General features: G+C 40.2%; 1 protein-coding gene across 2 annotated transcripts in view; it reads left to right on the top strand.

Annotated features, from left to right (window-relative positions):
* The first annotated feature begins 12,853 nt into the window (after positions 1 to 12,853).
* ACSL3 (acyl-CoA synthetase long chain family member 3) overlaps positions 12,854 to 25,649 on the top strand; it is a 64,282-nt gene continuing 51,486 nt past the window's right edge. For both annotated transcript variants that reach the window (XM_063306696.1, XM_063306695.1), the window contains exon 1: positions 12,854 to 13,014. The gene's annotated coding sequence lies outside the window, so the exon portion shown is untranslated. The remainder of the gene's footprint in view (positions 13,015 to 25,649) is intronic.

Here is a 25,649-nt window from a genome sequence, read left to right as displayed (position 1 = left end):
CAGCAGAAGAATGGAAACCTGAGGATGGGCGATCCTGGAAACCCTCAACCAATGGCAGGGCAACGCATGGGACAAAGGGGGGTGACGTGACCGTGAGCGAGGGGGCGCTGACCGGCGCGGGGTATTTAAACCCCGCACCGGCGCGCTCCTGTCACTCTCAGCTTTTTTCTACCAACGTTGTACCTGCCCTGAAATAAACCAGAACCTGATTTGCAAACCAGCGTCTGAACGTTATTCAGAGGTAGGCAGCGCATGACAGCCCAGCCTACCTCACAGCACTGTTGTTGTGGGAGAAAAGTGAGGAGGCAATACTATGTATGATGTCTTGAGCTCCTAAGAAGCAATGGGATATAAATCAAATAATGCATACATATATTCATATGTTTGACACTATACAGAGAAAAAGCAGTAAAAGATTTATTCTTGTCCCAAACAGCACAATAAGACGTGTATAAAATATAGCAATCATGCACAGGTGACTTAATAAACTTGGACAAATTTGGCTGATTATATTCAACACCCACAAAAGATTAAAAAAAAATCATTTTACCTATTTTTGGATTCTTATTTTTTGAACTAATATAGCAATAATGGTAAGTTTGAACAGGCTTGGGGATGCAACACATACACAAACTGATTATAAAATATTTCTGTAAACTGGGGTGCTAGAATTGAAGAGGAATGAAACTTTTTTTAGTCTTTGTAAGTAACTTTTGTTTTGACTTTTACCTTTCATATATGCAAGTGTACATGTCTAATTCATTTTCACACAATTTGGAATTTACAATTATTATTGTTTTGATATTTTATTGTAATCTGACTTGGGAAAAATGTAAACAAAGGGATGTCAGTAATAACAATAAATATACATTCTGTCCCATCTTTTTTTTCTGAAACAATCCTTTCCCATTAGTTCCTAAAAGTTAACCATTTGCCTGATAAATGAGAACTGTGGAAAATCACTTTTGCCTAAGTATAATCCAACATCTGCAGTCTGCCTGTAAGTCTGAGAATCTAGAGAATGAAGGAAGTTAAACTTATAAATCATATAATAAACCTTTCTTTTGTCTTTCCTTTTCCTTGCTTGCCCCTCGCTTATTTCTGACATTCAGGATTTGAAAGCTAACCTGCAAAACAGGTTGTGCTCCAGCCAGGGAATTTGGTCTGGGGTTTGTGTTCCATCCATTCCAGTAGGAAATTATTACTGTACTTTTTGAGTTGAAACCTGGCAGGGTGAGGAACTAAAACAGTGTTTTTCACACTTGGCAACTGTAAGAGGCATGGACTTCAACTCCCAGAATTCCCCAGCCAGCATTGAATGTAATGGGGAATTTGGGGATTTGAAGTCCATGCCTTTTAATGTTGTCAAGTTTGAAAACACTGAGCTAAAGCATAGCTTTTGTGTTTAAAAATAAGGGAAGAAGAAGATCTGGAAGCTGTTCTGAAGAAATGTCCAAGTGTTCCAGGAGGAGTCACATGGTCTTTTCATATCTCATCAACAAAAATAAAACAAAAAGGCATATGTGGATTGTTTTCAAGGCTGTGGATTACTCTGAGCTATTCTTGGGTATCTCTGCCATGTAAAGATAGCCAGAACACCAGGTTGCCTCATGCATCAGTGCTACCCATGCACAAGAGCTTACCAGGTGAATCCCCTGCGTTCTATGGCTGCTTTCGCAATATCATTTTCCAGTCTGATGTGTTACACCGGAGGTCTTCCAATGACATGATCCTAACATATCTGGAGGTCACCTGTTGGTAAAAAGCTGTTTCCTATGTTCTGCCATTAGCTGCTTATCAGTGGGAGTTGAGCCTCTTACCCACTTGTCCCTCTTGACAGATCCTAAGGCAGCTTCTCTACTTTTCCTCATAAGAAGGCTAAAACAAAAAAAAGGATAAACAGCAAGGGTCTTCAACAACAAAGCTCAACAAAGTCAAGATGATTTTTGCAGCAGCGCGATCAAGGCCATGCCCCTTTTTTATATGGCACACATAAAAAGAGAGGGGCTTTCGTCATGTGGCTGCATCTGCCATCTTGACTTTTTTGACCCCACCCCTTGCGGATACTCCTGATAAACAGAAGAACCCGCTAGCTGGATGTGCATGGTATGAAAGGCTAAAATGGGTTTGGATATTTGAAGCCTCACTGCAGAAATGCAGACCTACAGTAGCTAGTGTGGTTAGTAATGGTTGTTCAGACTATCACAAGAACCTAAAAAAATGGGATAAATGGATTAAATTATGGCTATGCTAAGCAGACCTGCAAGAAAGAAGGGCTCACACTGATTGCAAGAGAAGTTCATAGCTAATTTGGAAATTATTTTATTTGCTCAGAGCAGTGACTCTGCTCTGGGGCTCCAGTTAACATCGTAAACATAGTTTATAGTGAATTTTTGTTTGATTACATAACAGACTAACTCTTTTGAATTGTGGCATCAGTGTGGCATCAGACTCTACTGGGTTTCTCTTTAATTTTTGCTGGTTGAAGTCTGTAAAAGAGATTGATTAGTTACTCAGGACTAGCAGCAGACTAGTTAAATATGTTATCTGAACACAGTTCCACTGGCATATTTTCCTTTAAAAAGTGAGTTTTTGAGTTTGGGTAGCTGTAAGAAAGCCACAGTCTGGATTTAGAAGTTCATACAAAGGTGACATTTTTTCCCTTGTGGAACAATTTTTTTATCCTTTCTGGGATATTTTCCAGTAGAAAAGATATATTGGAGGCAAAAAAGATACGAATAGTTCTAGATATATTGAAAATAGGCTCAGAGAAGGAAGTTTGCCTAAGTTCACACAAGGATCTTGAGCAAAACATAATGAGCTGGATTTGCACAATGTGTCAGTAAACCATGAACAATCATGGCTGTGCCCATCTAACTTCCTGAGACATGAAGAGTGTTGCAAATAAATTAAGGCAGGGATGGCATCAGATTTTAAAATAAGCAGATCTGGTCATCATCTGCAGAGCTGGCACACACCCTTAAACAAACCTAGCCATTTGCCTAAGGCAACATGACGGACAGGATAAGTGGCAGGCAGAAACAGCCAGCAGGTAAGTGACTAGGGTGACCACTAGAAGGCAGCAAAGGAATACAGAAAACCCTAACTCTTTGGTGCCAACTGGTGGTTATCTGGATTTTGCTGTCCAGATCTGATACCTGTAGCACTGGAAAAACCTGCTGGTGCCAATCCATCCCCAAGAGAACACTTGAAGCTACCACTGCTGCCATTTGTCCCTGAGAGTGGTGAATATATGTAAGCCTTGGACACCAGTTTCGGTCTTCTCCTTCAATTGAAGCTAGTAAAGGTAAAGGTAAAGGTTTCCCTTGACGTAAAGTCCAGTCGAGTCCGACTCTAGGGGGCGGTGCTCATCTCCGTTTCTAAGCCTTGGAGCCGGCGTTGTCATAGACACTTCCGGGTCATGTGGCCAGCATGACGACTCGGAACGCCGTTACCTTCCCGCCGAAGCGGTACCTATTGATCTACTCACATTTGCATGTTTTCGAACTGCTAGGTGGGCAGGAGCTGGGATTAACAACGGGAGCTCACCCCGCTGCGCGGTTTCGAACCATCTGTCTTGGGGCCCCAACAGCTCTATTTCCCCTTGCCAGAAACAAATAAACCACACTAGTCCAGTCTTAGAAAAACAAACTGGTCTCCAGGGAAAGAGAGAAAGGGCCCTCTTCTTAAATTTGAATTTTCAGTCTAAGTGCATTTTGTTCCTGCCCATTGTCTCCAAGTAATTTTTTTTTTTTTAAAGAGGGGAAATGTTAATACAACTGACTGTGGCGTGTACCTTGACCTAACAATTAAGATGTTAAAGTGCAGGAGATAGTATTTCAGTTAAAATGTCTCCTGAGATACAAAAGGGGGAATAGGGTTTCTAATAGAGTAAAGTTCAAACGTGCTTCCTTGGTTCCATTCGCTATGGCAACTTTGAGATCAATGTCCAGTTTAGAGTATACTAAACATTTCCTTTCTTCCTCTAAGTTTGAAGATTGGTAGACCATTTGGTTCAAAGCTTTGGCTGAAACAAAACAAAAAAAACAAACAGGATCAATGCGGACTCCATGCAAAGCCAGTCAGCCATATGTATACTTGGGCAACTCCCAAAAAATAGCAAAAGGAATCAAGACCTGGATGAAATACAAATGGAACCGCTGAACATTTCCCTTGAATAAATGTTTATTTATACTCTTTCTGCAATCTATCAGGCAGCTTTAACTTGTTGAAACACATGAAGTCTTGGCAGAATGCCTTAGCAATCTCTTCTGTCATTTGAACCTGTACCTGCAATATTTATTTATTTATTTATTTATTGATCAAATTTGTCACTGCCCATCTCCTCCGACCGGAGGGACTCTGGGCAGTTTACAACACAGAATAAATATGCAATAAAAACTTAAATAAAAACACAGTAAAATTCCAATAAAATCCCATTAAAAACCAAAACAATTTCTTAACTACTTAATATTATCCAATAAGTGTTCTTAAATCTTAATATAATTCAAAATGCAACCCTTTCTCAATAATACTGGCTATGTTTCATGCTCTCTGCTTCAACTGAGAGATGCACACAAAAAATGAAAGAGCTAACAGCCCATCAATTTAATAGTGTACATTTGAGAAGCTAGACTGATAGCTCTCTCTGTTACTTGCCTTTGTCCACCTTGTTGAAGCTCCCTCTTGCTTTTGGCTGACAGGGATGCTTGACCCATCCTTGTTCTTCATCTGAAATATTTTAGTTCAAGCATAATATAAATCCTTGAGCATAAAAAATGCAGGTGCTTTCATTTGGATTCCTTAATGGGGCAGGGCCTTGGTCTTGATGGTCTAAATGGCCTCTTCCAACTCTGTAAGAATGTTTTAACTAAATAGTCTCTTTTAAATTTAATCAAAGGGCTGATGCATCTAGTTTTTTTATATGCATAAATGATATTTTCAGGTAGGTTAAAGATTCCTGGCTAACACAGCACAAAGAAGGATGATCTCCTGGTCCATATGATTTAAGTCCAAACTGCATGTGACGTGCCCAATATAAGTGCTTAATTTTAGAGAAAAATTAATCAGACACTTCCAAACAGATGTAATTCTAATTTGCATGGCGGTTTCACTGGTCAATTCTACCATTAACCAAAAAAAGATGGCCATTCCAGGCATCAAGTCTGAGATTCCATGAAACTGCAGTTCCTTTTCAATTATTTAATATTTCAGTTATTACATACAGTAAGTACTGCTGGGAAAGGGGAGAAGCTTCTATCTCATGTGCCTAAATGATTGAATTGGCTTTGGTGAACCAAGCATCTTGATTTGGGAGGAGTACTACGTTTTGTTTTGCCTCATGCTTTGCCGAACTCTCCTATCACTGAAGTCTCCCATCAGTTTGCTTTTAAAAAGTATTCTCCCTTGGTATGTTTTGCTCCTCCTATGTGCTACTGACTGTAAATACCACTTTAGGAGACAAAGAGCAGCCAGATGGAGCAGAGCAAGCTACTGTATTATAGGCTTCTAATCCAGATTTGAAGCTATGCTGGATGTGGTTGCCTGCTGCTTTTTTTTCACAGTCAAAACAGCGAAGCTGAATGTGCCTGTTTAAACATAAGACAATGCATGTAATTTGGCCTTCAGAAGCCATCCAAAGCATTGTTCTTATGCCAGTTTAGATTCAGACCTATACATGAGTCAGTATGAGGAGTGAACTGGCCACAAATAGGACTGACTAATGCTACCTAGTACTCCCTTATCTTTCTGATTACAGATTTGAATAAATGTAGTTCTGCATGGTATGCTCTTGAACAGTTGCAAAATATACACTCTAGGCCAGGCTATCTCAGTCTGTTGTCCTTCAGATGTGTTGGAATTACAGCTCCCAAAATTCCCAACTACAGGTAGTCCTCACTTAACAACTGCCCTGTTTAGCAACTGTTCAAAGTTATGATGTCATGTGATCAAGAGTCAGGCACTTCATAGCTGGAGGGCATTTATGACTGTCGCAGTGTCCTGTGGTCACGTGATTGCCATTTGCATGCTTCACAGCCAGCTTCTGACAAGCAGAGTCAATGGAGAAGCCGGCAGTAGAATCGCAAGTCATGGCCACGTGATGTCTAGCTTAATGACTATGTTGCTTAGCGATGCAACTGCTGGTCCCAATTGTGGTTGTTAAGCGAGGACTTAACAGGACTCAGTAGTTTATCTAAAAATCATGCTCACAGCCTTCTGAGACAAAGAAATAATCGCTGATTCCCCAGTTCTAAAAACTTTCTGGTTGAGTGAAGGCTTTCCTAATCTAGTCCAATTCCCTACAGAAGTGCAGTATGTGATTCCACAGATGTTATTTAATACCAGTTCCCATCAGCCCTAAACTCCATGGGCGGTGGTGAGAGTTGATGGAAACTGCAGTTCTGCAGGGCTACTTGCCCCTGCTTCAAAGGATAGGCAACTGTGAGTTCCATTAGCTCCCGTTGATGCAGCCAGTAATCTAGCATCATGGAAGTTGCTCTTCAAACATGCAAACTCTCCTTACTTACCTATTTAGTCTGTCTATTTTGACTTTCCCTGTGACTTTAGCACATTTATAACGTATTTGCTATTAAAATTGCAACCAGTCCATTCTAGAAGGAACTCTGCTATATATCCTCTTAATGCCAGGATTGCAGTGGCAGCACGGCTGGGTCAGGTCATAGGGGAAACTTTTGCTGACTTCTCCAGTAGCTGCTTTACATGTGAACAAGCTATTGGCAATGATGATTAATAGTTACCTTAATTGTCAAAATGGCCTCACTTAAGAGTTACTTGACCTGCTGACTTTACCCTGTCTGTTCATTTTTTTCCTATCTGTTGACTTTACCCTGTCTGCTGATTTTACCCTTATTGCTGTCACACATTAACACTCTTTTGGCTACTGCTGCTTCTGCGATATTATTTCTCTCTCTCTTTCTCTCCTCCATATAAAGGAAAACCTAATTAATAAAAGTTAGAACAGAATGTCCTTAAAAATAATAGAAGTTCAGAATTGGAGGTGATCCAGTCCAATTTCCTATACAATGGAAAATCCTGCAATTGTAACCTCTCTGCCTGAGGGACATCTAGCATTTCCTTAAGTGTTTCAGTTCTGATGATTCCTAAAATCTGACTAAAGACTGCATCAAAAGAGATGAATAAAGCAGTTGCATTTCCATGTATGGGATTATCCACATTCACCACTCAGTGTGGCATGGACACCTTGCTTACCATTTTTAGAGGTCCCTTTGTCCCATCCCAAACTCATCCCTGAAGCAGTTTACATTCATCTGTAGGCGGTCCAGTTTTAAAGTAGTGTTTTTAGTCTTCTCCTGACACATCTTGCCATATGAACATTCTAGGATGTCTCATTAACAGTGTGAAGGAACAGGGGCTGGGATCTGCCCAGCTTCCTATGGCCACTTTCAACTGCTACAGGTAAGTCTCATCCCTTCTGGTTGCTGGGCACTCCCTTCCATGGCAGTTTTGATGCAAGGGAGATTGAGCACTTGGCTTTCAAAGATGCATCTGCTCACATAATATCTGACTGGTGGCTTGCAATGTGCCCTTTGGGTAGGTGCCTTATACATATTGGTATAGCACTCTTCTGGAAGAGCATTAAACCTGATTTTAAACATGTGTTTATCTTAAAAAAACAGGACTAGCACTCTCTGCAGGGGAGGAGGCCTATTTAAAGTGAGAAAGAGAATCAGATTATGCCAGATGTGCATTGCTGGTTTGGTCCCAAATGAGTGCATACAGGCTTTCTGCTGCTTATGAGAACAAGAAGTTTCATATGGGTTTGCACTATATTGTTTTTATTGCTTTCTATATTTTTACTTTTATTTTTTTGCCTACTCCAAAGCCATTTTGCATACTCCATGGCATACTTATAGGTGCTGCTGGCCATGTATACCCACTGCCAGCACCTTTTCATTTGGGATGTTTGGGATCCAGAGTGAAATTGACCAAGTTCCCCCAGTTTCCCCTTCTAACCCAAGTGGTGCAGGTGAGATGGAAGGGAACATTCCCAATGCTTTTGGTAACTCCTCCACTGTGACTGCGATCTCTCACTCAGGCTATTTCTGAACATTAGCCTAGCAGACAAATATACCTGTGTTGAAAAATAGCCCAGCTGATGGGTTGATGGGCCTAGGATGAAGCAGGGAGGAGTTCTCTCAGTGTGCCAGGTGAGCACCCTTCTGCTTCACCCCATACCCTCTTTCACCCACAGTAACTGATCTGTCAACTGGACTATTCTTAGATACAAGTTTACTCATTTTACAGAAGACTGTAGATAGTCCCAGTGACAGGTTACTAGTGCAGATCACCCTCATGCTGGCAACCTGCTAGTCAAGCCACTGAGTAGTTGAAGTCCAACCTCCAGGCACCTACCACACTTGCCTAAGCCTGCCCCACCACAGGTTAAAGAAAGTGATTGATGGTTTTCCCACTACCAGTCAATGGGAAGAAAAGTGAAACCATGACTCATGTCAAACTGTTACTCTCTGCAAATGCTTGAAGGATAACACTCAACCAAATGATGACTCCCATACATTGATATGGTATGAGATGCTTCTGTTGTTTACCCATGGTTGTTGTATTCATAAAATGCTTAGAACTACAAACTAGTCACACACGTTTTAGCTTAGTATGTTGTGTGAAATTTGCTTATATAGTTTGCAGTTTATTTTCTTATGAAAATTCAGAAAATGTGGTTAACTGAACAAATCACGGTTCAATTAATCATGGGTTCATCATGAGAATATACCCAAAATTTTACAGTGGGAAACATCAATGTAATACAGTAGGCACCATGGATCTGTAGAACTACTTAACAGACAACAAAATCCTGTTTTCTGATTCGCTGTCAAGAGTTGCTTGGGCAGGAACTAAAAGTAGGGTTTAATTGGGGTTATCCCAAATTACTATTTTTTAAGTCTCTCCAGTAAATGAGAGAGAGACACACACACACACACACACAGAGAGAGAGAAGATACTATGTGTGTGTATCATTGAAGTTTTGATGTTTTTATTATAGTATGTTAGACTGGCTATATTTGTGGAAAATAGGTATCATAACTCAAAATTATTTTATAAAACTAACTTATTTCAAAAATTGCTGACGTGAAACCCATAGACATATGCAACTTCCTGCAAAACTTGTCCAGGCCTTGGGTACTAAACAGAAAACCAAGGAAGAGCACACAAAAAAGAGAAAGCAGGATGTTGTGCACAGCAGTTTGCAAAATATACTTTGTCATAGGTTCAGACAACTTCAGTGACTTTGCTGATTGCTATGTGCTTTATAAAAGTGTTGCAGAGATCAATGCCACGCAGACTGCAAATATTAACCAGAGGTGGAATCAGTGCATCACCAAACTCCACCAATTTATGAGGTTGCAATCCATCTAAGAGTAAAGACCACTGAAAGAGTGAAGTTTTATTTATTTATTCATATAAAGTGAATAAATGGAGACTCATGGCAATTTACACAATAATTGACAAAAACATTCGTAATAGTTAAAATAACCACAGTAAAATGTAAATAAATAAAACAACCAATAACTAATTAAAATTACAAGAACACAAGGACAAACCGAGAGCTACGGGAGGAAGATGAGAAGTGAATCTGACTGAACATGGGTAAGAGCCTTTATTAAAGATTACCTCATGGCAGTAAGAGTGGCAAAATGTAATTATTTCTCCACTCTAATCATATCCATAGATTGCCAGTCAATAGCCCTATTTAAGAGGACCCAGTCCCACTTGGGGAAAGGGGGACCTGGAGGAATACCTGCAGGGCTGCTGTGAGAAGGAAATTTCTAGGCATTTGATAAAGTTGTTTGTATCTGCTCTGAGCTGGATTCCAGATGTGCAAGACACGTGAAGCTGATTGATGCATCTGAAGTTATTTGGGAAGAATTTGAGCTGTAGGTCCTGAAAGAAGTAGTCAGGATCCTTGGGACTACTTGTTCAGCCCCCTGTGCTTAGATCCATGTCCATCCAGGCTCGCTAAGGCCTCCTAGGAATCAACGTGTTATTGGGTCCAAGCAGTGGTGAATTCATCTTTAAAGGAGGGGATGGTCCCCTCTGTGCTTAAAGAGTTGGTAGTCTGCCCTCTGCTCAAGAAGCCTGGACCCAATAGCATTGGACAATATTCATCTTGTCACCAGCTTTCCCTTTTGAGGGAAGGATGTTGAGAAGATATTTGGGTTGCAACTTCAGAGGGCCCTGAAGGAAGTGGAATATCTGGACCTCTTTCAGTCAGGGGTCACATGGTTATAGTACTGAGAAGGCATTGATTGCACTTGTTGATGAGCTCTTGATGTATTGGGATGGTGGTGCTGCATCCATTCTGGCCCTCCTTGATATCTCAGCAGTTTTTGATACTATTGATTATAATATCCTTCTGGGCCAACCCAGGGGCTGCAAGTGTGAGGCACACTGTTACAGTAGCTTTCCTCCTTCCACTGGGGTCAGTTCCAGTTGGTGTTGGTAGGGAGAAGAGGTCGAGCCCCAAACCCTTCCTTTATGGGTTTCCATAAGCTGTACACTCTTCCCACTTCTATTTAACATCTCCATGAGGCCATTGGGTAAGGTTATCCAGTTAGCATGCTAATGATACTCAACTATACATCTCTACCTTGGGCCAACCAAGTGATACTGTTAAGGTGCTTTCACAGTGTTTGGAGGCTGTAAGGGCCTAGAGGGAAGAGGCTCAGGCTCAGCCCTAGAAAGACTGTGTGGCTATGAATTTTGGGACCTCCTAATTTGTCATTTTTGGTTCTGAACAGCTAGCACTTCCCCAGACAGAGCTGATGTACACTCAAGGGGTCCTCATAGACCCTTGAAGAGCAGGTGGTGGCTGTGACTAGGAATGGCTTTGCACAGCTCTATCTTGTGTGTTAATTGTATCCCTTCTAGACCAGGAAGCCCTATTCACTGTCACTCATGCTTTGGAACTCCCATCTGGATTATTGCAACGTGCTCTACATGGAGCAGCTTTTGAAGACCACTCAGAGGCTGCAGCTGGTCCAGTATGCAGCAGCATGGGTAGTTATGGGTGTGCCTTGGTATGCCCTTGTAACACTTCTACTTTGCAAGCTGTACTGGTTCCCACTGGTATTAATCAAGATGCCGATATGTGCTAAAGCCCTTAAGGCCCAGGGCCAGGTTATTTATTACACTGTCTTCAGTCATTTCTGCTCATCTCACGACAGGTTACGCATGCCCACTACTGAGTCCCCTCTATTAAACAATGTCATCTAATGGGACCCAGGAAGTGCACCTTCTCTGTCACAGTACCCTATGGAACAGCATACTGCCAGAGATTTAAATTTCAACAATAAAATCATAATCATAATGAAAATAAATAAAACGTAACAAAACCAAATAAAATAATATCAACATTAAAGTAATTCAAAGCAAACTAAAGGTGGCAGTGACAAATTATTCCAAATGCTCTTTGGAAAATTTCTGTTTAAGCAGTGTATGAAACCTTATAAGGAATGGAGCAAATCTTAATTCTAAGGGAAAGTATTTCTCAGCAACTGAGAAACAGTACCTCCTGGCCTCACTTCCCAAGAGTGGAATAGGTCAAAAGCTTCTCCCAGCAAGGATGTGCTGATGGGCCAGTTAAAGTAGGAGAAGATGGGCCTGGGCCTTTATTGGTCAACACCAGCACTTTGAATTGCACCTGGAAACCTACTGGCAAGCTAAAATACAGGCGTAATGACATTCACCAGTAACACTCACCAGTACCTGAAAGGGTTCCAGATAATTCATTTCCTCTAGGACTCAGTATCTGAATACCCACCCCCTCTCTACAATCATCTGCAAAAAGGGAAGGCTGGAGACTGGACAATAGTTGTCAAATATGGTTATACTGGGCACAACACTGTTTGCTTCAAGGTTGCAGGCATCACCCTTGTCATAAAGAGGCACTGATAATCTCCGATCCAGCTAATGATGCCTTCATGCCTCAAAGGAGCAGAGATGAAGAACACAGGTGATTTTCCAGTCATACATGCTGCTTTGGGAAGCTCCATTTAAAGCCCTTCATTTGCTATACTGTATAAATATTACAGGGTTTATTTAAATCAATTTTTTATAAAGTGAAGCGTCTTAATTAAATGCTAAAAGTGGCTGGAGGAGGGAGAGAAATGTTTCCTGATTTAACACTATTTATACGGTTAAATCCCTCCATCGAATCAACCGAATCAGAAACACTTCTAGTTCTCCCGACTTCATTCATGATTTCGTTCTACAGCAGAAGGGCGAACACGAGGGATCAGGAAGTCCAGTACCTGTATTTTCAATCTCTTATTTAGCTGCGGAAGTTAAATAACGAAAGCCGAATAGCATAATAAACTGCTGCTCGACTTCTCATGCATTTAGATTATCAGGTGGCCTGGGGACAGGACCGTGCAACGTTGGTGAGGCTAATAACAGCGGCAACAATAATTCTATAAACTGGGCAGCGCCTGATCAGTGGATAGCGCTGGCGTTTATTTTGCAAAGAGAATACAGTATTTCAAGGCAGAGTTTCCTCCTTTCGCCACCCTTCAGCCCCTGCCGCCGCTGCTACTTCAACGGGTCTATTGTGTCACCGCCAGCAGCCGCTTTCCTCCGGCGCCCGTGACCCCAAGCAAAAATGACCGAGAGTAACCCTTACACTGTTCTCTCCCGCGCGCGTACTTCCCCCACCTCTCACCGACACAACCGTTTTAGAACGTAACACAGCCAGGCCAGCCCATCGCGCGCCACCCTGCGCGAACCAATGAGGATTCGCTGCCGCGGCGTATGGAATGAGGACGGTCCGCAGCGGCGATTGTGAGGTGCGCCAGCTCGAGGCGGAAGGAGGGGGAGGGGGAGGCTCATCACAGAGACTTGGGCCTTGTTCATTGGCTCCGCAGGGCTGGTCCGCCCAAGGTTGGAGTTAACGCATCCTCCGCAGAGGGGACTCCCGGCACACAAGAGTAGCGTCGCTTACCGGCTTCCCCTCTGGCCGCAGTGGTGAGTTCGGCAGACCCGTCGGGAGCCGGGAAAGGGGACAGTGTGTGCACGCGGAGGGAAGAGGGGACAGGTTTGGAGGATGGGGCCCCTTTAGGATCGTGTTGGGAGCGTCCCACGCTGTGACAGAGGGAGGAAGGAAGTGAGTCAGTCCTTCCTTAAGAGGATCGGGATCGGGGCAGACACAGCGTTGGCATGAGGAAGACATCCTGCCTGTGGGAAGCAGACGAAAGGTTTTGGAGCCAAGCATAGACTAGAGAGGCCTGTTGCATAGTTCCCGATTTTATTTCATGGGGCTAATACTGCATGATTTTACTCCAAGATGCACGTAGGCAATTTCGCTTCCCTCTTCTACAGCCCCCGGGTTAGGCCAATAAAGGCTGCAACTCCGTGTAAGCTCACTAGGGAGTAAGTCGTGTTAACGCGGGGGGGGGGTCGTTTTTTAATAAATGTCCTGACTGTCTCGACAATTGTGTATCTACTTCACTTCGTATCTTCTAGTAACCTGCCTCAGGCATGTTCATACTTAATTATGGTAAACGGTAGTTGTTGCCACATGTGCAAATTTTAAGCTTCATTCACTGATGATGCTTTCGTGAGCTTGTCGTGTCATCCTATGCATGTTGATTCAGAGTAAGCTCCATTACATCCAATATACTTTGCTTGGCAGTGGAAAGTATGCTAAAGGTCCTGCTGTCAATTACCTAATACTGTTTGACTTTTTTTTTTTACTTATAATAAGGTGGTTAAAGTATTCTTTACTTTTTGACTCTCTTAATTCATATGTGATTGTAAGTTCTGATTTGTATTAGGAAATGTGAATATAGAACTTACTGTCGTCTTCTGAAGCATATGAGCATTTATGCACTTGTGCCAGTTCTATTCTTACTACCTCTACTGCAGACTAGCATCACTGATATGAGCATACATTTGTTTCTATAAATGGGATTGCATGGCCAGAATCCAGTTCTGCTTTAGAGTAGTCAGAAAAAACTATCAAATTAGTTTATGTTATGATAGTAAATGGAATCACTTCAATAGGTATATAAAATACTTAAGAATAAGAACCTCACCCCCTTTTTTACTGCGATTCTAGACTACTCCTTTTGCTGTGTACAAATGGTATATCAGTATGTTAAGTTGCCCTTCATGTTTAAGAGGGCAGCTTTCACTTACTGTAATCCTTATTTATCCAAATCTCCATGCATTTCATTAATAGAAATTGCAGTGGTATCTGGAATATGCTCCAGTAATCTTTAGTATGTTTGATGAATTTACAGAAAGTTGAAATAGGAGTTACTTGGGACTCCAAGTAACATGTAAATGTTATTTTTACTACAAAATTCAAGTTTGAGACTCCAGTATATTCTTATAGCCCGAAAATGGTAGGAGAGGGTCATATTAATTGTCTTTGCTGTGAGTAGTTGTAAACTTACTCATAAAATCAGTACTACAATATGCCTGTGGAACTGTATGGTCATCTCATTGCTTTTTTAGTACCTCTATATGATTTTAAACCAAGAGGCTTCCAGGAAAAAATAATAGTGGAGGATAATCTTTAATGTGATGAATTCAGTGTTCTCTATCAGTAAAATAAAGCCAATATTATGCAGCTGAAAATACTGATAATAAACTATTTTGAAAAGATGTTAGTAAAGAGTTTGGGAGGAACATTGTAATTAGACTATTACTTGTAATGTGACTTGCAGCACTGGTTTATAAGGTATAAAGAATTTTCAGATTATCTCTCCACTTGCTTAGATGTTTCTAACTATTTTGCAATTACTTGTGAGAAATTTCTTTAAAAAGTTTATAATCAATTTTGGATCTTCAAACTATACATTCTTTACATCAGGAATGTGCAACCTATGCACACCAGAATATTTCTTTCAGAAGTGTACAATAATGTGTACATTTGGTCTGTATCTTCAGTGACAATCTGTATATGTGTTGCATTTCCAGCATGGTGTTGAGTAGCTTCATCTGAGTTCTTTATGGCCATGTTAAGATGTTATGCTGATGAAGAAATCTTAAGCAGTAAAATAAAACCTGAGCTCTGTTCCTGAATTGTTGCATTATTTTTAAGGTTTCAGACTCGTTATGTCATCTGAATTCAAAATGGACCTCTCGGATCACTTTATTATAATTGAGATACTGTAATCAGAAGGTACATAGCTAATGTTTGCTCAGTATTTAGCTGCATCTTTCTGATGTTAGCATGTATCTCATGCTCAGGAAATAATTCTAGTGAATCTACATGCAAATAGGTGATCAAGGACCTTGCTGTTTCTGGTCTCAAATGAGTCTCTTAACATTCACTTATCATAGAGATTTTGAAGGCATGTGTTACTTTTCTCTAAAAATAATGGTAGGTTTCTTCATCCTGATGACTTCTAGAAGCCTTGGATTACAAAATACATTCTATTCAGCTAGCAGTTGTGGACAAACTAGTTGTCAGTAATGGTAGTTAAATCAAATACATTTCAAGGGTATCTTTATCAGACAGGCAAACAGTTTGGTGTCAAATATCGCATTTGTACAAAATATAAGGGTAAAACAAATCACATGAGGCATTGGGGTACATGTGAACTTAGTATGAGACTCTTGCAGTGTATAGCTTTGATAAAATGGTATGTATACTTCTCTACTACCAATAGCATGTAGGGGCCTTCTGTTTTGAAAACATGCTTACCTCTATCTCAGAAATTATATTTTGTCCCATTCTATAGAGCTTAGCATGGAAGTACTTACTGGTGGAAGAACTCAATGAGTGCACTGGAACCTCTTCCAAAAGCTTTCTTAATTGGAGCAATTGTTTATAACAATGTTTTTCAAACTTTATATCTTCAGAAAACGCTGTAAACTTCAACTCGTCCATGCAGGACTACAGTGCAGCTCAGTGGATTCTGTAAAGTACTTTGTAGTGGTGGTCCCCAAGAAGTGGTTGTATTATTGAAGGTATTGTATGCAGAAATAGTGTATATGAGGCACGCTTTTCTGGCCAATGACCAAAATAATAATTAAAAAATGACTATATGAGGCACATCTTCCCATCCCAAAAAAGGAAGAAGTCCATTAGAGAGAAAGGGCCACCAGTCTCCATTTTGGTATGCTGAGATAAAGTGATTGAGTATCTCAGCAGATGTTTTTTGGGCTTTTGGATTGGAGGTGCCTACGAAAGATTTGGAGCTAGAATAATGATTTTGTTCTAGTTAGAGCTCTGTCATTACTTGGATGTGTCATTAAAAATGTTGGGATGTTTATTTGGATCTTAGACTACTTGGGCCTGGTGTTCATGGACAACTTGAGTTGAGGACCTAAACCTATCTTAAAGACAGGGCACTCCCCTTCACCAGCAGTAAGAAAGATTTTGTTTGAAGTATTTTCTACTCTGATAGAACTATCACCTTATATTGATAACACTCTCTAAATGTTAAATTTATTTAATTTTTATCCCTTTATTTTTATAAATAACTCAAGGCAGTGAACATACCTAATACTCCTTCCTCCTCCTATTTTCCCCACAACAGCAACCCTGTGAGGTGAGTTGGGCTGAGAGAGAGTGACTGGCCCAAGGTCATAAATGCTGCAAACCTGAATTTATTTATTTTTCAAATTTGTTATCACCGCCCATCTCCCCTGAAAAGGGGGCCCTGGGCGATTTACAATAAATTACTTTTCATTGTATCCACACCTGCCTCTACCTCCCAATAAAACTGCATTTTGTTAGGAGAATTGATAATAACAATTTAGTGCTCACTCTAAGAATTCAGCCTTGTTTTGGCACCAGATAACCTGCTACCTAGTTTTCAACCTTTCCTGTTGTTTGTTATACCTGCTTCAGCATGGGAGGACAATATTAGGGCATTATCATTTCAGGAGGACTCAGTTGAGCTTGACCTAGAGCTTAATACAAGTCTGCTCCCATAGTGACCATGATGTGTTCCCAATGTGGTCTTGTGCCATGGGGCTAGTGTGACTAAACTGAAGCTCATATTTGCATTCTCTCAAGGGTTAAATATACTTTTACTCCCATAAGCTTGACACCTGTGATTTTAAGTGATGACTTTGTTTCATTTTGGGGTAGGACATTATGTGAGAAATTGAGGTGCTGTGGTGTCTCACTTAATGCAATCCTGATTATGGGATACAAGCACAGAGAGGCTACCCTTAAGCTGTACTCCACGGATCTGAAACCCAATCAGACTTGGCTGCCATACCCAAAGATGTGCTGTTACACAATCATTTACTTTTTTCCAAGGTGGCTTGATATCGAAACCAAATAACGGTTCCCTAATTCAGAAGAGCCCCAACCTGCAAGATGTAATACCCTCACAATAGCTGTTCTCAGAGGTAACTTATGGAATATCCCATTTGAACAAAGACTTTGCCCCTGTGGTGAAGGAGTTCCTGAAACTTTTAACTTACGTTTTGTTACATTGCTCCTAGTTTAAATATGCCCAGCTGCAGCTAATAACTGTCAGTTTTCCAAGTCACCCAGATCCGTCTTATTTATGGTTGTTACTATCTAATCAAAATGATTTTATTTTACTATTTGCAAAATGCACCAGACTTTGTCCACCACCAGTTTTAAAATTACTGGGTTTTGCTGTGGTTTTTACTTGTCTCACAATTTGTGAACTACAAAACAAATGCTGTGTGGATAAGTAGTGTACTGTTCTGGTTAAGATGCTAGATAGGACTGCAGAGAATCATGTGCAAGTCCACTCTCAGTCACTGAAACTCAATGAATGATTTTGGGCCTCTCTCTCTCTTTCTCTCCCTCTCCCTGCCCAGTCTGTCTCTTAGGTTTGTTAGGATAAAACGAAGGGAGATCGCCATGTAAACCACCTAGAGCTTCTGAAGGTAATAGGATATACATTTAATAAAAACAGTGTTACAGCAAAAATGAGTCCCTGCTTCTTCACAATATATTGATAATACATTTCTATAAAATGTGTAAGTTATGGTCAGTGTCTCTTGGCGCTATACTTTGATACACAAAGTTGTGAATGATTATCTTATGATCTGAGATGTACACATTTTCCTCAGATAGTATGAAGATATAGTGGAAGTCTACAGGCCTATCTTTGTTAATATGTAAAAGTGGTAAAGTACTATAATTATTTTTAAAGTTTTCAGTTAGTCTCTTCTAGTGTGTTGATCTGGTTCCGTTGAGACTCCATGTTCAAGTTACAGGAATGTGCCACATGCTCTCTCCTTGTGTATACACTATTTGCTATCTCTACATGAAGCTATCATAATTGGCTGCCATGTTTGAACAACCAATTAATTTTGGTTGAAGTGATGTCAGCAATTCAAAATATGAATGTATTATTTGTAAATAATAGCTTATTCAGAAAGAAAAAGTGGGTAGTATACAATATGATAAACTTTGATATCAGCTTTTGAGCATTCAACTATAAACCTACTATTGGCAACAACCTTACATACCAGAAAATGAGCACATGTGTATTAGAATAGGCACATTTATTTGATATTTGTCATAATCCATACTCTCTTCCACTTCATGGCATGGTGCAAATTGTAAAGCTGGAGCAAGTAATAGAAGAAGAGAAAGAAAGGTCCCTGAGTCATTTTCTGACTCTTTGGGGGATGCTGCTTTCATGACGTTTTCTTGGCAGACTATAGAGCGGGGTGGTTTGCCATTGCCTTCCCCAGTTGTAATTACCTTTTCCCCAGCGAGCTGGGTGCTCATTTTACCAACCTCGACCTTGGAAGGATGGAAGGCTGAGTCGACCTGAGCCGGCTACCTGAGAAACCAACTTCCGCTGGGATCGAACTCAGGCTGTGGGGAGAGTTTTGGTTGCAATACAGCCTACTACTCTGCGCCACACGAGGCTCTTAATAATGAGCAAGTAATAATGTGGTTTGAATTCAACCATACTTTTGTTCATCAAATTAAGACTTAAGCACTGTCTATGAGCTTCTTCTGAAAGATGGTATCTTGGATCTTCACTACTAAGGGTTGCATTAAAAAAAAGCCTTAGACTAGTTTCTAGCAGGATGAGATTTTTTCCCCTTGCTTTATCACAGTGTCTCTCCAGCTCATTTTATGTGGCCTGGTTTCACTAACACACAATAGGGTGGAATTAAGGCAGCAACTTGACAATATTTAGAAAGTGAAGCATTGCTCCCTGCCCATGGAGCAGACTAAGAGGCTGCTTCTCATCAACATGCTGACCTGGCCACTGCTGGAACCTATTCCTACTGCTGCCATTTCTCTTTGCTATGGAGAAGCACAGCTTCATGCTAAGTAATTGAGGTGACAGGCATCATGCCAGCCCCTTGGTGTGGGGCTGGAAGTCCAAGCAACTGATGGCTTGCTCTAAGGAGCCATTCTTCTCACTTTCCCAAACTTGTGGCTCCAGGTGGGGGGGATAGCACTCCTAGCCCCATAACAAGGTGTTGGCTTGGGGCTGGTCAGCTCGCTGATCGAGTGTAAAGCCATGCTTCTCCGTAGCAAGGAGGGCTGAGGTTCCATTCGATATTGTCCTCCACTTGGATGCAGATAATTTATGAGGATGCTTTACAGTTCGTTAGAACAAGTATCTTAATCTTTTAGGCCATATCTATCCATGTTGTGCACAAAAATAGAGATTTTGTCATGTGCTTTACTAAGCTCAGAGTATATTACATTAACAGCATTCATTTGATCTATCAAACTAGTCTGTCATAAAAAGACAAAAATTTAGTCTGACTTGGGTTCTTGACAAACCTATGCTGGCTCCTTATGATAGTGTTCTAAGTGCTCAGATAAGCTGCTTAACAATCTGTCCTAGAACCTTGCTGAAGATCTTTTTGAACATTAGGATAACACTTGCTCTTCTCTGGTCAGTTTTATACATTCAGATTTAATGGTGATGTTACTTCATCTTTCCTGTTCCTGCAATTCAGTTTTGAACAGAGCTAATATTAAGGCCTGCAGCTGGTTAGCCACTGTTCCTGACAGAATGCTAGGCTAACCCCCCCCCCCACTTGTCTGAGTTAAAAAAACACTTTATTTTATTTATCAGATTTATCACTGCCCATCTCCCCCACAAAGAGAGACTCTGGGCACACTTGTCTGAAATAACATTTTAAGAGCAATTGCACTGAATGAACCTTTTCAGGCTTGGAGATAGTAGTGGGAAGAGCTGCAGCAGTAGTAGCTGAAAAAGATAGGCAAATGCACTCTTTGCAGTTTACTGGTAATCAATAATGGATGTTTATGTTTGCAAAAACTTCAATTATTTTGTTTAGAAAATTTATATAGCTGCCTATTTTAAGTACATAACTCTGGGCAGGAATAATACAAAGACAATATAAACAGCCATTAACTATTAAAATAATACAGTCCATGGAGAAAGTGAGAACTGAGGCACCATATAACAATTCCAGAAGACATACAGATACTGTGCTCCCCTAACATCCTGGACTCAGCAACACAATTTTATATTTTTGTTAAGTGTGACAGCTTTATTGGCAATCACATTAACTAACACACAAGAATATTTTTGCATATTCATTTTACTGAGAAATGATTATGCAAAAGCTAGAGGATACTGCTACTTTTTCATATTATAAATACAGATTTTGCCTGATAAAAAAGTTAAACATATCTGAAAGACTGTAAGATTCCACTTCGGAGCTTCCCATGAAGAAGTGGATTTTATAATAATGAAATAAAATTTGAAGTGTCATTGGTAATTTCAGTGCCCTCCAGTTTCTGTGGGCAGCTAATATTTATTCAATATCATTATTAAATTTCAAAGTAGAATGCACATTTTCCTTCTCTTCAAAATGCCCACCTATAGATTACAGCATTCTTTTTTCTCTGGCTCCTAATAGTAGTATTAGAACAGCTTGTTTATTCTGATACATTCCATAATTTTAAGAACAAGCTTCAGAGAATTTGGAATATGCTGTCAGGTTGTGTTAACATCTACTTCTTTCATAATTTTATTGCAAAACCATATTTTCATCTTCAGTTCTGAAGTTTACAAACTGCCTTAAGAATGCTCATTATTAGCTACTATATAGTTGAATAATGGATTTCAATAAGTTAGTGCATAGGATTGCAATCTAATCTCTTTGTATGCCATAATATGATTAGTGAGATTAGTGGCTAGAACATTTGAAAATGATTGAAGGAAATTTCAGCATACCAGCTTGAAGATATAATTAAGGGTTTAATCTGTTTACTTGGAAGTTGACTGTTCCGTGTAACTATTGAAATTATTTTTTTTCAATTGGCTATATATACCTCTTTCTATATGTCTAATAAAAAGAAGCAAGATTTAAAAACCTTCCACAGCAGTAGCATTACAAAAATTAGTAAATTCAAAATACGTAGAAAATCATTAAAAAGCAGGTTTTAAACATAAACTGTGGTTGAAATTCTATACCATATCAGTTAACATAAATAATGGTCGGGAGAATGGGATCTGCAGTACAAAAAACCTGAAGGGCCCTAAGTTACGTTCTAGGCCAGGGTTTTCCAAACCGCTGATACTTGCAACACTGCTTTTCTGCTTTAAAAAAAAAAGGCAAAACAGAACACTTTGCCAAACTCGTAATTATTCAAAGGGGAACCATCCCCTCTCCTCCCAAAGAAGACCCCAGCACAAACCCCTTTTCAACACTGCCTTACTTATCTTTAATAGCGAAGTGCTTGTAACCGTGCTTGAAAGCTGGGTTTGTTACCAGTGCCTGAATCTTCCGCCGGGGGCGCTTCCAATTTCGGGGCAGAGTAGCGGTCTAGTACATGTTGGCTGGGAGCCGCGCGAGGAACGGGCTGCCACTTGGCCGCCTTTGCGTGAGTCAGAAGTGGGGGCCGCGGAGAAAAGCGGCTGGTGTCGAATCGCGTCACAAAGCAGGTTTTCCGTTTCCACGGCAACCCCTCTTCGGAGGCTGCGTTTAACCCCAAGGTAGAGGAAGTGGATGGCAGTGGGCCTGCCTGGGAAGGCAGGCGGGGGGTGGGACTAGCTGGTGGGTGGGAGGATCGCGGGAAAAGCTTGCGGCCCTCCCGCCCACCAGGGGAATCGCAGGATGAGTTTACCCATAAGCCGAGAGCTGCAATTAAAAAAATACGATATGGATCTGAAAGTGCTCGATAATGGGTACTTCTCCCTCACTCGCACTACGTTCTTTCTGAGGAAATACGTATATAAGCAGTAGATTTCAAGTAAGCTAACTGTAGCCTGAGTCGTGCGATTTTAAGAAAAGGACACTAGAGGGCGGTTATTTTCTCTCTGAATGCCGTGTTTACCCTACAGTTTAAACTTACTCTCCCAGTTTCTTAACCAGGGACATGACTCATGTTAACCCTGGGAACCACAAAGAGAAGATATAGGGAAGATTTTAAAATATTCACAGAAAAGCCCTCCCTCCTCTAACTCTTCGTGTTTTTGATAAGTACTAGCTCACTGTCTCCGGATATGCTTTCCTTTTACTATCCCATGAAGATTAACCATTTAATGGTTAATTGAATTTGAATTGCTTGTTCTTGCTAGCAGCAGCTGGCTATGGCTGCAATGAGATTTACTTTTGTATAGTTTACATATTGGAGTATAAGGTAGAACGGTAGTCAAACTTAAAAGCTGGGTGTTAATTAAGCCTGTATTATTTTTCTGTGTTACATCTGCTAGAATCAGATGATCTGTTGTATAATTCTTGGACAGCAGCCATATTTGCTGATTTAAATGTAGCAACACCTATGTTGTGACCATGTGATCTTGTGATTTTATTTTATTTTAGTTCTGAACTATGGATATAGTGAACAGATATAGTCAATAGATAACTTTTTGTTCCTTCAAATCAATGTTGACTCCTGGTGACTGCTTGGACTAGTCCCTGCACTTTTCTTGGCAAGATTTCAGAAGTGGTTTGCCATCACCTTTTTCTTAGGGCTGAGACAGACAACTGACTCAAAGTCATCCAGCTGGCTTTGTGCCTACAGCGGGCCTAGAATTCATGGTCTCCCCGTGTCTAGCCTGGTGCCCTAACCACTACCCAAATCAGCTCTCAATAGATTACTATATTAAACTCCATTTAATACATTTTTGCAGAATACATTTGATGTAATAGAGCTGAATTGGATTCTTTTAAATACAGGTTAAATACAGCAGCCAGAAAATCTTGGTGTAATTTTGTCTAACCCCAAGTTACATAAGCTATAATCACAAGTTTTATTTACTACTTTCCAAATGAGAAAATGTGCAGTTCTATATAATGTGCTAAATAATGTTATGTACTTGTATGGCCAATAATATACATGGGACTATTAAAGTAGATCATAATGTATTTCCCTTTGGTCTTTACATGCATTAATATTTGGTCTGCATTTAATCATTTGAAACCATAACTACAATTCTTTTTGTTTCAAAAATACCATTTTAAACATACAGCTTTTAAGAAGGAGGTGAATTGTTTTAGCATTTTGAACACCACCCAGAGATTTGCAACTGATCCTATGTGTTTCTATCTTAAGTAAGTGTTACAAGGTACCAGTAGAATTTTCTGAAAGTAAGCCCAGTAGTATTTCAGCCCTGGCCAGCAAGATGTCCTTGGAAATTTACAAAGTAGTCAGAGAAGTGGAGGTCTATTTTTATTGGTTATTAACATATCTGTATACAGATATATAACAGATTATTTTTCCTTATCAATAACATAATTAGCTATCTTAGTGATATGTATGCCATGCTTTAGTTTATACAGAGCTTCAAAAAAATTTTTGCTTTTCTAAAACTTCCAGTGTTTTTTAGCATAATGTTTAAACATGGATATATAGTTGAGACTACTTTACGTAATCATCAGCAATCATTTGGTTATTTCCATTTCTTTGTGACCCAATAAGATAATATTGTCAGCATTCTCTGTCAGTAACTGCTTCTTTGAGTTTTTGTAAGCTCATGCTTGTCTCATCAATGATGGTATCTAACCCCTTCATCTTTCTCTGCCTCTTTTTCAAGAGCCTTTGATTTTTGCTTTTTTTAAGGACTGTTGCCTCTGTGTTACATTTCTAAAATATTTATGCTTTAGTTTCAATGTGAGTATTCCCTGTGAGGAATCTGGTTTATTTATTACATTTATACCCAGCCACAATCTCTCAGGAGTCATGGCATTTTTATAGGACTACACAAACAAAATATTCACAGCCTGCCTAAAGATAGAAATCTTAAAAACATACAGAACATACAGAACCAAAACGAATAAAAGCACAGGTATCAGGTCCCAAGTGCCCTTTTTCAGCTGCATCCAGAAGGTAGCTAAAGCTGTAATGAAAGGCCATTCCAGAGGGCTGGCACTGCTATGGAAAACTAGTATCTCTGAGCCTGGTGCCCCACACTTTCCAAAAATGAGGAACCACCAGCTGCTTTTTCTGGTAAAATCAAGTCAGTTGAACCACTTCTAGAGGGAAAACTTGGTATCAAGCCATAAAGGGCTTAATAGGTTAAAACCCAACATTTTAAATGGTAACTGGAAGCCAGTGCAGGGCTCATAGCACCAATGTAGTATGCTCTTGCAGGTTGGTGTCAGATGGTACATGGGCTGCTATATTCTGGACCAGCTGAAACTTCTGAGTGGGCTTTTAAAGGAAAAGCAGCCCAATGCAGAGTCATGTGGAAGGGAAAACTGAAAGCTGCTAACATGGGTTTTTCTTCCTTATGGTTTTGTGTTCCCTGGGACTTTAAGAGAGTAGAGGACCACACCTGTACTGCAGAGAGAGAAAAGAGAATCCTTGAAGGTACAGGGAATGACAGAAGAGGGATAGGTTATTGAGTCAGAGTTGAAGAAGAAGCTAGTTGGGTGTGTGGAGAAGCTGAAACTTAATACAAACAATTTGGTAGATTGAGCAACAAGACTTTGAAGCTGATATAGTTGGAGTAAGAAGTAGCAGAGCCTTCCAAGCTTTCCAAAGATGCAGACCAGCTACAGGCAGCCAGCAGCCAGTAACTGTTCCCCAATATGATCTTAGGTGCTTCTGTCTCCTCTGAATGCAGCTTGTACATTTGGTAGTTCTTGTTCAATGTATTGTTGGAAGTCTGGATTGCAAAAGCTTGAGCAGTACCTTGCTAGCTTGTGAGAAAAGTATAATTGTTCAGTTGTTTGGAATTGAAATATAAATTAGTCTTTGTGAGCCTTTTGGTGAGTGCTGCGTTTTCAATACCTGCTTACAAACTGTATATAGCACTTTTAACTATATCATTCTGTAAGATTTTAAAGAATTCTGCTGAAGTTTCATCAGTTAGTGATATTTTGGGAGCCCAATTAACTTAACTGTTTCAGGATGCTTGGCTCTAATTCAGTGATCAAACCTTAATATCTATAATTGATTTTGGAATTGTTTTGTACAATTCTGTATATTTGTACTATCTCTCCTTTGTGCAGGTAGTCTTCACTTAGTGACCACAATTGGGACTGGCAACTTAGTCATTAAGTAAAGCAGTCACTAAGTAAAACTGCCTGCTTTTATGATCTTCCTTCAACTTTGCTTGGCCTTACAGACCTACGAAGGTCATAAATGCGAGGATTGGTCATAAAGTTACTTTTTCTATCACTGTCATAACTCTGAACTGTTGCTAAATGAGGCAGTCACTAAATGAGAACTACCTGTATTTTCTTTCTCCAGT

This window comes from Candoia aspera, chromosome 6, assembly GCF_035149785.1.
Source record: "Candoia aspera isolate rCanAsp1 chromosome 6, rCanAsp1.hap2, whole genome shotgun sequence".
NCBI lineage: Eukaryota > Metazoa > Chordata > Lepidosauria > Squamata > Boidae > Candoia > Candoia aspera.
Note: the sequence above shows the minus strand (reverse complement) of the source record. Positions and strands in the feature narration are given on the sequence as shown.